We start from the raw sequence: 19,045 nt of genomic DNA, 5'->3' as shown, positions 1-19,045 counted from the left end.
CTTGTGCATAAAAGTAACAAGTGTAACAAGTATGTAATCATACATTTATTTATTCATTTTTCTTCGGCTTAGTCCCTTTTTTTTTATCAGGGGTCACTACAGTGTAATGATCCGCTTACTATTCTGGCATATGTTTTACACAGCGAATGCCCTTCCAGCTGCAATTCAGCACTGGGAAACACCCATCAGATTCACACACATATACTGCAGTCAATTTAGCCACACAAACATGGGGAGAGCATGCAAATTCCACACAGTGACCTTATTGCTATGAGGCCACATACATACATACATACATACATACATACATACATACATGCATATACAGTTAGGTCCATAAATATTTGGACATTGACACAATTCTAGCATTTTTGGCTCAATACACCAACACAATGGATTTGAAATGAAACAAACTAGATGTGTTTTACTGCAGACTGTCAGCTTTAATTTGAGCATATTTACCTCCAAATCAGGTGAACGCTGTAGGATTTACAACAGTTTGCATATGTGTCTCACTTGTTAAGGGTCCAAAAGTAATTAGACAGCATTAGATCCATAAAACAAACTTTCACTTTTTAATACTTGGTTGCAAATCTTTTGCATTCAATAACAGCCTGTAGTCTGGAACGCATAGACATCATCTAAAGCTGGGTTTCATTCCTGGTGGTGCTCTGCCAGTCTTCTAAAGCAACTGTCTTCAGTTCTTGATGTTCTTGGGGCATTTTCCCTTCAGTTTTGTCTTCAGCAAGTGAAATGCAAGCTCAATCGGATTTATATATGGCTAAGCTTCAATTAAAAGTCTGATTATTTGCTTTGGTGTTTGTGGTGACTTCCATATATTAAGGTCAGATGTTCACCCATAAAATCCATGAACAAAGCAGTTTAATATTAGAAAACTTCTGATGTAAAGCAACATTTACTCATTTTTGGATGTTTAATGTGATTGTAAACAATATATATCTCGCTTTTGAACATTCCTTTAAATCTCCATGGAATAATTCCTACTCCCTAATTAAAACCATACTAAAACCAAACACCACCATATATATTAATTTTTGAGTCACCATTTCATCACATGTACATTTTGTTGGACTCTCTGTGAAGTTCCATATGTGATCAGGGTTACTTTTTTGGTTTTGTGAAATCTTTATCATTTGTCACTGATGCGTATTGCAACCTGTGTTACAACTCTTGCCTCATTCGTGAAATTTAATAATAATAAAAAAGAACAAAAGTCAAGTATCAAGGAAGTTTTAAAATGACCCTTTAATGTCTGAGAAGTTTAAGCGTGGAGCTGCTCATTTGGATTCTCGTTCTACCTCTATCTCTCTTCTTTCGACCTTTCTTTCGAAACCTTAAATATGCTAGTCAGTGCTCCTTTTGAACGTGGACTATTCTTTATTCCAAGAGCTTCAAATATTGCAGCCGAGGGATTTATCGTCTAATTATCACATTGTGATGACAAAAAAAGGCAAAAGTGCATAAACTGCAAATAACTCTCAGCCTGCTTTGCGGAACCTGAGCGGTGATCATTCTGACACTGTTCGCGTGATGCATGTCAACATCCTCTTTTAGAGAAACGTATTCACGGCGTATCCTCTGAGGAAAACAGAGACGGAGGGGAAAAGCCAATGTTAGCGTGACGGCCATGCCACATTACTCTGTAAATGCTGACTGATTACATTTCACATGCAGCTCTAGCAAATTTCAAATTGCTAACCTGCTCTTGTCACATTGTTTCCACTGTGAAATAGATAAATATGTCCTGAATCCAAAGACTTTCAGTGACGGACATTTACTCAGTGTCAGTAAAAGCAAGCTCCTGAAATATGTCTCAGTACAGCTACAAAATGGTTTCTGTGACAATGGAGAACATGGGACCTGCTGTTTTACTACTGAGATAAAGCTGAAACAGCAACAAACAAATTAATAAATAAATGGCAAATTATATGGCAAATTTGTACACTGTAAAAAAAATCATTTTGTGGCCTTGTATATTTTATTAAATTTTATATGTACACTTCATTTAATAAAATTAATTTCCTGTTTATAGGCCATTTTTTAAATAAAATCAAATAAATTTTATTATAAGAATTTAGATATTATTTTTGAATAATTTAAAGAAGAGAAAATATTGATTAAGTCCAACTTGATTAAAATGAGCATTTTCAAATTCACAATCAGTTTCTGTTACACCGATCAATAATTAAACTAATAATTTTGGTTAAAATTTGCTAATTATTTGAAGTTCTGTTCGCAGTTACTTATTTTAAATGACTAATTTTAAATAAGACAATTTAATTAACCGATACTCAATCCATATTTGTTGAATTAAATAATAATATTGCTTGTAATCTGTTACCTCAATTTTATTAAGTAGATATAGGATATTATTTTTTACAGTGTAGACTACACTGTAAATATAAATTTAAGTTTACTAAATTGATCAAATACATTGCCTAAATTCAATTAATATTAATAATTTAGCTTAATAATGCCTTTTTATTATTTTTTTAAATATGTTATTGGTTATGATTATTGTGTATATATTAAGTATTTATTTCTTTTATGTTGTAAAACAAATGCTGGGTTCTACACGATCAGTTTCTGTTGAGACAACATCAAATAATTAAGTTAAATTATTAGTTTTTATGAATGTAAGTTGATTAAACATAAAACAATTAGTCAAAAACTCAATAATTATGTTGTTTCAGCTGATTTTAAATAAGTAATTTGAACAAACAGCAAACTTAATTTGAGTGTAACTCAAATATTCCTTACTAAACTATTCCTTACTTCACATAAAGCCACATTTACTATTATTTAAGTTTTGTGGATTTGACTCAAACTGTATTTTAAGTTTTACAATTTTATTTTTATAGAAATCTGTGTAAATCAAGCGCAAAAATACACACTAATGCTTAATATTTGTACATTTTAACATTTTTTTTTTTTTAGTTTTTCAGTTTAACACATGTGAAAGTGAAATCTGCATGGTTGAGTGAACTAATTCAGTTTAAGTTCATGTGTTCATGTACTGTAACTTGTTTCTATTTAATACAATGAACTTTCATTTAAAAGAAATGTATGTCTTATGAACAAATTTAATTTGATTAATTGCATTGCTTGATTTTACAGTGTATACTGTAAAAAAAAAATGCTGCATTAAACACAATTCCTTCATGTTGTCACATCACAAATCAATTAAAGCTGCTGTATGTAAGTTTTTGATTATTCTAAAGCATAAAAATACCCTAACATGTTTTCAGATATTTAAGGAACATGCCAAGTGAACATTCTTGTTTATCTGAAAAACGATGCTAAAGATAGATGTTCAACTTTGAAAATGTGCTTTACGTATGCATCAGACCAGAAATGCAAGCTTGTGCAGCAAGTTTCGCATTTCGCTGCGGTGCAAAGTTCAAGCTTGGTAAACTCTAACCTGCAAAATCGCATCACTTGATTGAGTAAGACCAATCGAGAGTCAAAACAAGACCTCTCTGGACAGAAATTTAAAACATGAACCAATCGCTCACTTTTTTAAATGTCAGATCATCTTGTTTAATCCCGCCCCTTTCCCCAGTGCCGTAGGACAGAATTGTGCAAGCTCAAGCTCTAGTGTGACTGCAGCATTATGCTGATTAGACTAGGTCAGACACACCCATATTATTAGACTCCACAATGTTCTTCAGATTTCTTATGATTTCTAAAAAAAAAAAACATTAGACACCTAAACAATCTCCACCCAAATCTGTAACTTTGTTTACACTGAACTACCTGACTCATGTTTTGCTGCTTTTTCATCCTTTAGACACACCTTTTTTTTTTTAAACAGCCATATTCTAATTTTATTATTATTATTATTATTATTATTATTATTATTATTATTATTATTATTACTTATTAACTAAATTATACACACCCCCTTTTAAAATTCTCAGTCTTTTCTGGAACTCTCTTTTTAGTTTTATTCACTAAATTTTATTCAAACCACACCCTGTTCTGTAACTACCTTGAGATTTATACACTGGATTAAACACACCCTCTTTTACATACCTTGCCCTTTTCTGAGACTTCCTTCAAGTGTATACACAACCCTTTTTTTTTTTTTTTTTTTTTACAAATCCCCACCAAATGTATCTTTTAACTTGCCTTTTCTAATATCCTCTCTATAAATAGACTGAAGTTAAACTGCAAAAAAAACTTAAACTTGGAATTTACTTATTATAAACTTTTTTTGTATATCTTTTGAGATTCGGGTTCCTAATTTACTGAAGAGTAAGACAGAGTTTCAAGGTAAAGAGATAAATGAAAAGTAATGATAAGACTTTAAACTTTATGATTTGAACAGAAAAAGGTCTTTCATCAGGCGCACCAATGACAATCAGGTCGTTTAAACTTTCTCAAATTTCATTCGATGAACTCTCTGTAACCACAAAGGTGCTCCAGCACATAAATAGACTGTCTCAGTTGCTTTCTTGTTGCATCATGGGCCTGATGCCATGCTTTACTTTATTTTCTTGTATTTCATGTTAGCTTGTTTCTTTATTAATTTATGTATCTCTGCCTCTGATCATATTGATCACAAAGAATAATCATAAAAGCAAGAACAGGAACTCTTAACACAACAAAGACTTGGCATGGACCTTTAAGACAGCCAGAGGAATTTTTCAAATATTTGTTTGTTTGTTTTTACTAATGATCTTGCATTGGACACGAGGGCAAGATGCTGAACACCAAAACTTTTTTTTTTTTTCTCTCTCTCAAATCATTGTAATTTTGGTACAAATGCAAAAAAAAAAAAAAAAAGACAAGTAATGAAAATAAGAAGACAAATAATGTCACTGAATAATTTTGAGCAATTTGTTAGATCTTTGATAGCATTTTCATAGCAAATTGTTCATCTTCTAGAATGAAGTGTGCAGGAAGATTTGTGCAGCCCATACAAAATACTACTACTACTAATAATAATAATAATAATAATATTAATAAATTATAAAAATAACGTTTTATATATATATATATATATATATATATATATATATATATATATATATATATATATATATATATATATATATATATATATAATGTTGCCTCGTATATAGCGATGTTGCCTCTCAACAAGAAAGTCACGGTTCAAGCCTCGGTTCAGTTGGCATTTTTGTGTGGAGTTTGTATGTTCCCCCCTTATTTGCCTGGGTTTCCTCCACTAGTCCAAAGACACGAGGTACAGGTGAATTGAATAAGCTGAATAGGCTGTAGTGTATGAGTGTGAATGCAAGAGTGTTTGGGTGTTTCCCAGTCCTGGGTTGTGACTGGAAAAGGCATCTGCTAATAAAACAAACAGTATGCATAAAGAAGTGAGCAGTTCATCCTGCTGTGGCAACCCCTGAAAAATAAAAATGACTTAAGGAAAATGTATGAATACATGTATTGGTATATGTACTGTATATGCAAATGTGTTGAAGTCAGAATTATTACCCATCTCCAGCCCCCCCCCCCCCCCCCCCCCCCCCCTTTACATTTGTTTTTCTTTTTAAAATATTCCCCTAATGATGTTAAACAGAGCAAGGAAATGTTTACAGTATGTCTGATAATATTTTTTTCTTCTGGAGAAAGTCTTTATTTCAGATGGACAAAAAGCTGTTTTTAATATTTTTAAATCCATTTTAAGGTCAAAATGATTAGCCTCTTTAAGCTATTTTTTTCAATAATTTACAGAACAAACCATTGTTATACAACAACTTAATTACACTAACCTGCCTAGTTAACCTAATTAAAGCCTTTAAATGTCACTTTAAGCTGTATAGAAGTGTCTTGAAAATCATCTAGTAAAATATAATTTACTGTCATCGTGGCAAAGATAAAATAAATCAATCAGAAATGAGTTATTAAAACTATTATGATCAGAAATGTGTCAAATCTGCTCTCTGTTAAACAGAAATTGAGGGAAAAATAAACAGAGGGCTAATAATTCTGACTTCAACTGTAGACTGGTCTAGAAAACAAGTCTTATGAATTTAAGACAGACTGGGTAAACAAGTGTACATTCTATCATTTCCTAATTATAGCTCAGACTCGAGGTAAGGGAGTTCATAGAGAAGTTGTGTTTTGTTTACATAAACGTGGTTCAAGGAGAATAATGGAAACGGTGAACCGCTTCTTTAAACAGCCCAACTACATAATATATGGAAATTTGAATTCTCTCCTCCTATTAAACAGCACTAATTGATACTCTCCTCTGACTTCCTCACTGCCTCTGAAAGGAATTAATTGAATGTTAAACCGCTTCTAGGCAGGCCAGACATCATTTAATTATTAGGAAAAAGCATTAATGCTGATGTCACGGTTATGGATGGACAGGCTGAAGATATCTGACGCTTCAGCCACATTTGATCTTTTTAGCCATTTCTACAGCTTCGGCTAGAAAATTTGCACATTGTGAAGAAACCAGCGTGCGTGATTAATACAATGCATTTTTTATTTTAGTTTATTTCAAAAGCCCGGGATTCGGCATGTTCTAATGGTTTGTTTTTTTTATTAATGCGAGTAGTTTGCTTTTCTAGTGGTCTAGTTTTGACTGTTTCGTGGTTCACAGCTCTGAAAAACCAGGCTCATGTCAGGCAACAATAGAAACACTAATTGCTGTGTTTCCAGATGGATGAGCCAATAGCAAGTTACCTTCACCTGCTTTACACAAGTCACCCCTACTGCTCCAGTGGCAATGTCCCTCCTGTGGTTTCCAGATTGGGCGAAGGAATAAAAAGTGGGCCTCCACACATTCTGTTCCCTAGCTGATCTGAAGCAAGAAAGAATAGAAGCATATAACAGGATCCATGTTCATTTCAAATGTAATCATTTGAAAAATAGTCAAATCACTTGAAAACTTCATTTTAGGTTAAGACACTTCTTAATTAAATTTTCCAAATGAATGAATGAATATTCCAAACAAACAAATAAATATTAAGTATTGAATTTACTTGTTATTTATTTTTTTTATAGATTTTATTTATTTATTATTTTGTATTTAATAATTGCATTTATATATTATGTTTTGTTTATTTATTTATGTGTATTAAATAATAAATAAATAAAAGAACATTAAGTATTGCATGTACTTATTTTTTTGTTTATTGATCTTATTTATTTATAATTGTATTTAATTTATGTATATTAGTTAAATAAATTAAAAAATATTTATTTATTTTATTTGTTTTTTATTTATTATTTATTTATTTATTTATTTATGTATATTAAGTTAATAAGTAAATAGAAAGTATTAAATTCATTACATTGGCTTATTGTTTTAAATAGTGATTTTATTCATTTATTTTTTAAATTTAATTTAGTTGTCTATATTAAGTAAAAATTAAATAAATAATGAATTAACTTTATATATATATATATATATATATATATATATATATATGTATATATATATATATATATATATATATATATATATATATATATATATATATATATATATATATATATATATATATATATATATAGGTAAATAAATACATAAATATTAAGTATCAAATTTACTTTTTATTTTTGTGTTAAACAAATTTATTTATTTGTGTATTTGTATTAATTTATTTATTTAAGTATATTAAGTAAATAAATACATAAACATTAAATATTTAATTTACTTTTTCATTAATAGATATTATTTTTTCATTGTTTTTTATTTTATTTTATTTATGCATATCAAATAAATAAATAAATAAACATTAAGTATTGAATTTACCTTATTTTTTGGTTTTATTTATTTATTTATTTATTTATTTATTTATTTATATTAAGTAAACAGATAAATAAATAAATAAATAAATAAATAAATAAATAAACAAACATTAAGTTTTGAATTTACTTATTATTTTATTTTTAAATTGTATTTATTTTTAGATAATTTATTTATGTAGGTAAATATTGAATAAGTAAATAAATAACTAATGAAATTACATATTATTTTTATGCATTGATTATATTTATTCATATTTTTAATTTAATTAATATATTTATGTAAAATGGGTAAATAAATAAATAAATAAACAAACAAACAAACAAGTGGTTACTTAAAAAAAAATACTGGTATAAAATACATATTTTTACAATTATAAATATGATTATATTATACAAATAGGACTGAATATTTACAATAAACAATTTATCAATATTATTCCATAATCCATTAATACTGATAATATTCCATAGTTTAAGTAATATTATTTAAAATATGGCATGTAATAGATCGAAGATTTAAAATAAGAATATTAAAAATAGGGACAATATGCATCAGAAAATAATCTTATGTGCTTCAATAAAGCAAAAAAAAAAAAAAAAATCTATATATATATATATATATATATATATATATATATATATATATATATATATATATATATATATATATATATATATATATATATATATATATATATGAGCAATATCACACTCGTAGCAGTGCGATATGGCTGTATATCGGCACTGGTGGGAGGCGTGCGTTGGCACGAGGCCGCAGGCCGAGTGCCTCAGTGCCCCACCAGTGCCGATATACAGCCATATCACACTGCTACGAGTGTGATATTGCGTTTATACAACAGTTTGATGGCATAATTGTGTATATAAAAACTAAATCAAACATGGACAGTCTTAAAAACCCTTTTGTATGAGGAACTACTTTCTTCCGCCTTGGATTCAAATCATAAGCTGACAGTTAAACAGCTGTTAAAACAGTTAAAAGCATCTTTTAAACTTTAGATCTGTAGTGTCTGCTTTTTGCTGGGTGTATGTGGGCGGAGTAATACACAAAGGGTAAAGAGGCTGTAGGAGTTCTGATATTGCAGAATATCGCACGTCTATCAGCCAATCAGATTCGAGAACTAGACAGAACTGTTGTATAAATATATAAATATAGTGTGTGTCTGGATGAATATGAGGTTGAGTAGATAATAACTGAATTTTCATATTTGGTTCCATTAAAGTAAAGGGTTAGGGTTAATTAGGTTTAGGATTATGGAACACGTACAAACATGCAAAAACAGAATGGTCGGAGGTCCCCTCTGGGTTCATCGTGCATAAATAATCCTAAAATAACTTTCCTCTTCTCAGCTTTTAGCTCTTATTAAACAAGAGAAAGCAAGACTGCTGGGACTTTTGTGAAAGAACAGAGTGGCACTTCATCCAAATTACATTAAAGTCGCCATTATGTCCATGAGCTCAGGGACCATTTATAAGTTTCTTATTTAGCTCATGTTGAATCAAGTGTCTATTTCTGCTTAAGTGTATTATTTTAGCTATATTTTGTTAATTTATCTATCCACCCATCTATCTATTAATTGTTTTGGTCTATAACTCTATCAGTTTATTTATCCAACCACCCACTCTAATGTTTTTACATTCATCAATCATAGCAAAATGTGTCAATACCTGTGTGTATTTATCCATGGATTAGTCCTTCTATCTACTGTATCTACTGTTCCATCCATCCATCCATCCTTCCATCCATCCAATCATCAATCCATACTCAAGTTTATTTATCCATACATAAATCCATCCATCCAATCATCCATCTATCCATCATCCTGAGTAGTCATCCATCCATTTATCCCTCCATTTATAATTGTAATTTTTTCCATCCATCCATCATTCTATTCTTTTAACTATCCATTCATCATTCCATTTTTCCCACCCATCCAACCATCTATCTTTCTGTTCATCCATTCATCCGTCCATCCATCCATCCATGCATTGTTCTGTTCTTCCATCCATTTATCCATCTCTAAAACAAATATTCATTCATAAATCAATTCACCCATTCATCGATCATATAGCCATTGTTCCATAAATCCATCAATCTTTCTGTTTATCCTCCCATCCACCACTCCATCAACCTGATTATCCACCTATTCACTGAAATGTTTTTCCACCCATCGATCCATCCACAAATTCATTCATGCATTAACCGGTTTATCCACTCATCCATTCACCTCTCCATCATGCTGTTTATCCATCTATCCAATTGTCCATCCATCATTCTGTTTAGCCATCCATCCATCCATATGTCTGTCCATCTGTCTGTCATTCTGTCCATCTATCAATTCGTCCATCCATTCATTGTATGGTTCATCCATTGTTCTGTTCATGCATTGTTCATCCATCTGCCCATTCATCCATCTGTCCATCCACTGTTCCTTTCAAACATCCATCCATTATTCAGTTCATACATCCCATCCGTCTTTGTTCTGTTCATGCATTCATCCATCCATTGTTCCTTTTATACATATATTCATTTATTGTTCCTTTCATTGCTCTGTTCATTCATCCATACATTGCTCCATTGATCCATCCGTCTGTCATTTTTTCCAACTATCCATCTATCTGTCTATCCATCCATTGTATAGTTCATCCATTGTCCAGTTTATCCACCCATCCGTCTTACCATTTATTTATCTGTTTGTCCATCTCTCCATCCGTGTGTCCATCCATACGACCATCCGTCCATCCATCCATCTATTGTTCCATCTATGCATCTGTCCATACTTCCGTGTATCCATCCATCCATCCATCCATCCATCCCTTGTTCCGTTTATGCATCTATCCATTTATCGTTCCTTTCATTGCTCTGTTCATCCATCCATCCATTGCTCCATTCATACATCCATTGTTGCATTCATCCATCCATCCAATAATCTGTCTGTCTGTTCCATCCATCCATCCATTCGTTCATAATTGTTCTATTCATCCGTTGTTCTGTTCATCCATCCATCTATCCTTTCATACATCTATTCATTCATTGTTCCTTTCTTTGTTCTGTTCATGCATCTATCCATCCATTTTTCCATTCATACATCCATTCATCCGTCTGCCCATTCGTCCATCTGTCCATCCACTGTTCCTTTCATCCATCCATCCATTTATCTGTCCATCCATTGTTCCGTTCATACATTTCATCCATCCATGGTTCCTTTCATACATATATTCATTCATTATTCCTTTCATTGCTGTTCATCCATCCATACATTGTTCCATTTATACATCCATTTTTCCATTCATCCATCCATCCATCCATCTGTCTGTCATTCTCTCCAACTATCCATCTATCTGTCTATCCATCCATTATACAGTTCATCCATTGTCCTGTTCATCCATCCGTCCGTCTGTCCATCCATTCATCTGTTTGTCCATCCCTGTGTCCATCCGTCCGACCATCCGTCCATCCATCCATCTATTGTCCATGCGTCCGTCTGTCCGTCCATCCACCCATCCATCAAGCCAGCTATTGTTCTGTTCATGCATCCATTCATTCATCGTTCCTTTCATTGCTCCGTTCATCCATTCATCCATTCATCCATTGCTCCATTCATACATTTAATGTTCCATTCATCTGTCTGTCATTCTCTCCAACTATCCATCTATCTGTCTATCCATCCATTGAATAGTTCATTCATTGTCCTGTTCATCCATCCGTCCGACTGTCCATCCATTCATCTGTTTGTCCGTCCCTGTGTCCATCCGTCCGACCATCCGTCCATCCATCCATCTATTGTTCCATCCATGCGTCCGTCTGTCCATCCACCCATCCATCCATCCATACATCCATCCAGCCAGCTATTGTTCTGTTCATGCATCCATTCATTAATCGTTCCTTTCATTGCTCCGTTCATCCATTCATCCATTGCTCCATTCATACATTTAATGTTCCATTCATCCATTCATCCATCCATCTGTCTGTCATTCTCTCCAACTATCCATCTATCTGTCTATCCATCCATTGAATAGTTCATTCATTGTCCTGTTCATCCATCTGTCCATCTGTCCATCCATTCATCTGTTTGTCCATCCCCATGTCCATCCGTCCGACCATCCGTCCATCCATCCATCCATCCATCCATCTATTGTTCCATCCATGCGTCCGTCTGTCCATCCACCCATCCATCCATCCATCCATCCAGCTTTTGTTCTGTTCATGCATCCATTCATTCATCGTTCCTTTCATTGCTCTGTTCATCCATTCATCCATTGCTTCATTCATACATTTAATGTTCCATTCATCCATCCATCCAATAATCTGTCTGTCTGTCCATCTATCCATCCATCCATCCATCCATCCATCCATCCATCCATCATTTCATACACCTAATCATTCATTGTTCCTTTCTTTGTTGTGTTCATCCATCTATCCATCCATATATCCATCCATTGTTCCATTCATACATCCATTCATCTACCCAAAATCCATCCATTGTTGTATTGCTGTACATTGTTTTTTTCTGTGATCCACTCATCCATTTGCCCAATTAAAATAAATGCATAAATTTGATCTTCTTCCTTTAGTCCTCCTTCCTTTAATTAGTACCAATCTTCCTTTAATTTTAAAAGGCAAGGTGAATAAAGGATCTTTGAACCAAAAATGTGAGAACTGAGGATAATTACCGCATAATACAGACATTACTTTTAAAGATGAAAGAAGTTTTCATAAAATGTATGAAAAAAACAAGAAATGTCTACAGAATGGAGTCTCTATACAGACAAATTGGACTTCAAATTGGTCGAGAAAATAAATACAACACAGCGAGCGGAGACAAAGAAATCAGCTCCGACAACCTACTTTAAGAGAAAATAACTAGCGCACACTCACACACACACACACACACACACACACACACACACACACACACACACACATACTCTTGTGCATCATCACAATGACTCAATCTGATATGATGTACTATTATGGGAGAGTGTAATCTCCACAGCTCTATTGGTCTAATCTCTGTGCCTCTGCTTTATGCTTTCTGTCAGGTAGACAAAGTTGTCAGTCAGGTTGGCAAAGCCATTTTCAGTTGTCAATAGGACAGAGGGGGAGTGCTGGGCGTCTCAATAGAAAAGGAGAAATTACAGCGTGACTGAGCTCAGTAGAGACCCGTCCTACTGATGATGGATCGACATTCCTAGGAGCCTCACTCTTTCACTTTACAACTATGATTGAAAGACACTCCAGGAGCTTTTGAGAAAAGAGAAAGAGAATTTAAAAAAGAAAAAAAAAGAAAGAAGTATTGTTGGATGATAAAGAGAGCAGCATGATTTTTAAATATGCTTTAGATGTCAGGGTATTCCTGGCACGGTGACTCAGTGGTTAACACTGTTGCCTTGCAGCAAGAAGGTTGCTGGTTTGAGCCCTGGCTGGACCAGTTGGGGTTTCTGAGTTTGCAGGTTTTCCTTGTATTGGCGTGGGTTTCCTTCGGGTGCTCTCATTTCCCCCACAGTCTAAAGCAGGGGTCTAAATCTCAAATTGGCGGCGGGCCGTATCATGACTGACAATTCATAGGAGGGCCACTTTAACATTCAAGCACAACAAAAAAGTGGAAATCTGATGTAATTGTTCCACTTAGACATTATTCCCCAGAGTATATGCAGTCAAAGGACCTTCTTTTTGTTTCTTATTTTACATATTGAAAGGCTAGTTTAAATTGCTATGAAAATATTACAAATTAATAAAAGGCATATTAATAGGTATTATTATTATTATTATTATTATTATTAATATTATTATTTTGTTCTGTTCTTCTGGAGAAAGTCTATTTGTTTTATTTCGGCTAGATTAAAAGCAGTTTTTATTTTTAAAAGAAATTTTTAAGGTCAATATTATTAGCCCCTTTGAGCTATTTTTTTTATTGTCTACAGAACAAACCATCGTTATGCAATAACTTGACTAAATCCCCTATCCTGCCTAGTTAACCTACAGTAATTAACCTAGTTAAGCCTTTAAATGTCACTTTAAGCTGTATAGAAGTGTCTTGAAAAATATCTGGTAAAATATTATTTACTGTCTACTGTATTATTTACTATGGATGTTTTACAGTGCTGGGTTGCAGCCCGAAGGGCATCCGCTGTGTAAAACATATGCTGGATAAATTGTTGGTTCATACGGCTATGGTTACCCCTGATAAAAAAAAAAGTAAAAAAAAAAAGGAAGGAAAAAAAAAAGAAAAATGAACGAATGAAAGTCTGGGTTAAAGTTTTTATATATATATATATATATATATATATATATATATATATATATATATATATATATATATATATATATATATATATATATATATATATATATATATATATATATATATATATATATATATATATATATATGTGTGTGTGTGTTTTATAAAGTTTTTAGGCAAACCACAGTCGTATTAAACCTATTACTTTGTCATACTGAGACATGTTTTGACTGAATTTGATCTTTAAATGCGGAGTGTAAAAGATGGCCTGTCATCTCTTATTTTCAGTGAGCTTCCAAAACTTGATTTTCATAAAGTATGATGAGTTTGATGAGTATAGTATAGCTGTCTGTGAATGTAAAAGGTTCAAAAGAGCAAAGTTTAAAAGAGCAAAGTGCATGATAAACATGTTTGGGTTTTTCCAATTCAGTGCCAAAGCAATGCATTGCAAGCATTAAAAAACAGTGTCCTAATGGCGATAATCTAAAAAAAAAAAAGGCACAAATTAATGTTTGATGATTTTAAAGAATGGCTTTTGATGTTATAAATTATTATTATTATTATTATTATTATTATTATTATTATTATTATTATTATTATTATTATTATTATTATTACTGTTTAATTTTATTCATACAATAATCTTTAAAATAGGCAGTGGCGCAATAAATTAGCATGATCGCCTTTACAGCAAGAAGATCAGTTGGCATTTCTGTGTGGTTGCATGCAGTGGATGTATGATTGTCTGGGCATGTGTGGGTTAAAGTGTCACAAAGATAAATAAGTGTGTATTCTGCAGGTGGTTTGTCAAGCCATCTCACCTACATGAGGGATACCCAGAAATGGTATAGAAGTACCATAATAATGTTTGGGGGGTTGTTGTGTTGTAAGAGAAAAGGTGATAATTGCAACACAACCATAGCAACAAATCATGCCAAACACATCTTACGCTTTGGGCAAGGTGTGCATGGCTCTTAGATTGCCACAGACAGACTATATTTAGCTTTGTTTTAGCCAAGATATCTGTTTAAACATCTCGTCACCTTAGAATTGTAAGGTTCTATCTGACGTTTTTGTCAAAATTGAGTTATTGACATTCTTATTAAATGACAGCCTATTTACATTATGGAATGTTTTTTATAAGTTGTTTACATTTTAAGATTTTTTATTTAAAAAACAAATGTTACACAAACACTGTCTGGTATATGGAATGCAAAAACTGTGAAGCTCAATAACACAAAATCATTCAGAACGCAGATAGAACCTTATAATTCCAAGGTGACAATCTATCAAACACACAATTTCATTAATGTGATTAAACACATTTACAATTTATAGCAATATAATGCACACAAAAAGTGCTGATACAATCAAAATAACAATGCACCACAAACAGAATTAGTCCTCATTTCCATTCTCATTCCTCAGATATGTGGACGACAGGGCCTATGTCATATTCTCGCTGATGTATTGACACCACGAGCGGCGATCGTTGCTCAGAGATGGAATTCTTCAAAAGGCAAAGGCCGCTGCTGACATGTTCAATGTGAATTCACTATCATTCACTGGCTCGAGAAAACTCTTTTTCAGACCACGATGATCAAGATCTGGTGAATGACTGCAGGAGGAAGTACTTTTATTCAAAGACATTTTTTTTTTCTTTTTCTGATCAAATCTGTGAACATTTTTATATTAATGATTATGCCAGCGTTTTTTGTGCAGGGTCTGTTCTCCAGTTCAGTGGAAACTTCTGATCCATCTTATCCAGATACAAAGTAACTGAGCTAAAATTAATAGGGTTTTGAATTAATATTTGATTAGACTTTCTTGCGGGGTGTCAAATATTGTAACTTTTTCCCTAGCTTAAATTGATGTGTACTGTATGTTGTAGCGATTTTTTTAACTAAATATGTTTTAATTTAACACTATTTCACATTATGTAAAAAAGTAAAAGTCTCCTAGGATTGCCCGAGTGAAGTTTCACCAAGTTTTCAGTGTATTTTTTCTGCATCAGAGGTTGTGATTTCGAGTTAAGTTTATCTGTGGGGAAATGCATTGCTCCAGATTTGATGAGTAGATGTATTTGGAAGTTAATCTATTCCTCAATACAAAATAACTTTGTAAAAACCCATTTCCCTTGCATTTTATTTCCATCCGAAATGTCCATATGTTCAAATCCCAAATGTAATTTTCAAAACATGAAAAGAGACAATTCTGCTGCAAGTCAGAAGCAACAATAACAAGTCTGCCAGATCAGCAAACCACACTTACTTCTAAGCAAAAAAATATGGGCTCAAATAATCCTTTTGGTTTTAATCATATGTTTTGTCCCAGAGTTACATCTGCAGTGTTATTGTGTATTATTTACTTTCCATGATCCTTCCATTTATGACTTTGATATGAAATGTGTTGCATTTTGATTGGCTAATCTGATTGCATGCATAATGAGCATCTGTGCTTGAAGGCTGCGGTTGTTTTCCTTTCGGGTCTAATATATTTGCTGTTGTTCTGTCCTTCAATAACAGCCTCATTGGAAGGCTTTCATTAAAAAGTGACAGGTTGCCTGTAATGAAGTTTCACAGGAATAATTTCGACTGTCTATCTTCCTTGTTTCTTAAAAAAAAAATAGTCAATCAAAAATACACTTAATTTGTCCTATTGTTTATTAATCAATCTCTTGATATGGTGTTTTTGAGTTTGTGACTATGAGCTTTTAAGCCATAACTAACTTCCTTCAACACAGCTGCCTGGAAGTTTCTAGTATACCTAAAAAGAGCTTGATCAGCTGATTGAGGTCCCACAAAACATCTCTGGCTCAGCTCTGGCCAACACAATCAGCTTTTGTTTGGCCCACATGCCACAGTGAATAACGGTACATGACTGGACCAAGTCTGGCTTCCAGACAAGGGCCAAACAATATCAGCCAAGTTTATAAGCCATAACTAAGCCTGAACTGGGCCAGAAATGTTGGTGTGTCACGACTGCAATTGAAATTGATAAACCCATGAATCATTGTGCTCTAGGCACACTATGGGCGTGCTTTGTCTTGAAGCGGCCTGATTGGTAGAATTGATTTATTTTTATTTGAAAATACTTACAAGTTTTTTTGTTTTTTTGTTTGGGTCAAGATAGGCCAAGCTTACATGGGCCACATAATAATTATTAACATCTGGGCCAAATACTACAATTTATATCTGGCCCAATTATTGTAAGCCACCCTAAAGACGGTGCCACCTCTGCCAAGTCAGGGCCATGTTTGGTCCACATGCTGTATGCCAATGCTGGATGAATGCCTGCTGTGCCAGATTTATGCCAAATCTGGGCCAGAATTCTTTGCTACCTGAGGTGTGTCTAATTGGGGTTGGTGCTAAGTTTTGCAGGACAATGGCCCTCCAGTACAGAGTTTAGGTGCACCTAATATCTTATTTTAATACTTGCTGATCACTTTATTGTATTTATTTATTTATTTTTATTTTTTGGAATAACTCAATAAAATAAAGTCCATATTTGGGGGAACTTTTTATTTGGGATTGTTGGTAATAGCTTTTCTGTTCAAATGTGTAAAGAGATGTATAAGAGAAATTAAAATTCTGCAATCATTTACTCACCCTTGATTAGTTTTAAAACAGTATGGAGTTTTTGTTTATTTAACACAGAGTTCCCACTCTTATCCAAATATTAAATTCTCTGACTTTTCTCTGACTTTCACTGAGTAAAAGGCTGAATTTACATGACCTTTTGAGCACTGATCAGACAAAAAGACTATGGGCTGTATCATACACCCGGCACAATAAGGCACAAGACATGTTTGCCCCAATTTGCTCCATCATGTTGCAATTTTTAGACTAGTGTAACCTTAATTTTCCCATTTTCTGCCGTGTTGTTTAAATACAAAATCCATTTGCGCCACTTTGTGGACTCATGGGTGTTCTAGTCCAGAAAAGAGGTGTGTTAAGGCGCATTGTTGGTGCATTGCTGTTTTGAGAAAATAAAGTAGACTGTAAAGCAGGGCTAAAGTCCTGCGCAGAGTGCGTTAGTTGTGCACCTCGCACATTGCGACACGCAGGATGTACAGCAATACACAAATATCTTTACAAATGAAAAAGAACTAAAGGACTAAAATATTACAAAAATGATTACTTTTTACATAAATATAAAAACTACTGCCTTCATGTCTTCATCTCGGGGGGCTTTTTTTTTCATGGCATCTTGCTTTTGTATAATGTTGTTATTATTATTATTAGTAGTAGTAGTATGTATGCATATTCATATTAGTTTTATTAAAAACAATCTTAGATTTGTCCACCTTTTAGACCATATGGGGCATAGGATGTCTGTTTGGATATAACTCAGTTTTTTAACCACACTTTAATATTATTGTTCATTTATCTGTTTGCTGGAAATTACAACTGAATTTAGAAATAGTTTTGAAACAAATCCTTGTGCTCAGCAAGCAAAATAAATTAATTTAGGCTAATGAATGTCTTCAGTGGAGTGTACAACACTGTTTCCTCATCCACAAAAGAGAGAAAGTGAAAGTAAAGGCCAAATGGAGGAGGCAAATTTTGGATATGCCTTTAAAGTTTTTTGTATCCTGTGTTTTAGACCTTGTGCCTAGATCTTTAAAATAGAGCCCTTCATCTTTAATTATTAAGTCTGTTTAGGACACCATACTAAAGCTCAAAGCAAAGCTGGACTACAAGTTAGATTAAATTGCATAATTTAACTCAAGGGGCTTGTCAATCTTCTAAATTAGATTATAGCATTATTACAACATTGACTTGTATTTTAAATAATGATTTTTACACCATCTTACGACTTTAGATTTGTAATACCAAAATAATAATAATAATAATAAGAAGAAGAAGAAGAAGAAGAATAACATGATTTAATTTAATTGAAAATTAAAATTTTGCTGAACGGAAAGTAAAATGTAAAATGAATAACGAAAAGCACTGATATTCCATGGCCTGGATGAAATGAAATGAAATGAAATGAAATGAAATGAAATGAAATGAAATTAAATT

The 19,045-nt window shown here is 32.8% G+C and overlaps 1 long non-coding RNA gene across 1 annotated transcript in view; it reads left to right on the top strand.

Annotated features, from left to right (window-relative positions):
- The window catches only part of LOC147834548 (uncharacterized), a 264,546-nt gene that overhangs the window by 44,854 nt on the left and 200,647 nt on the right, over positions 1-19,045 (top strand). The window contains exon 3 of the long non-coding RNA XR_015504552.1: positions 15,447-16,149. This is a non-coding gene — a long non-coding RNA (uncharacterized LOC147834548). Of the gene's footprint in view, positions 1-15,446 lie in introns of the transcript that reaches the window.

Source organism: Danio rerio, chromosome 12 (genome assembly GCF_052040795.2).
Source record: "Danio rerio strain M-AB ecotype USA chromosome 12, GRCz13ab, whole genome shotgun sequence".
Lineage (NCBI taxonomy): Eukaryota > Metazoa > Chordata > Actinopteri > Cypriniformes > Danionidae > Danio > Danio rerio.
This window is presented reverse-complemented; position numbering and strand designations above follow the sequence as displayed.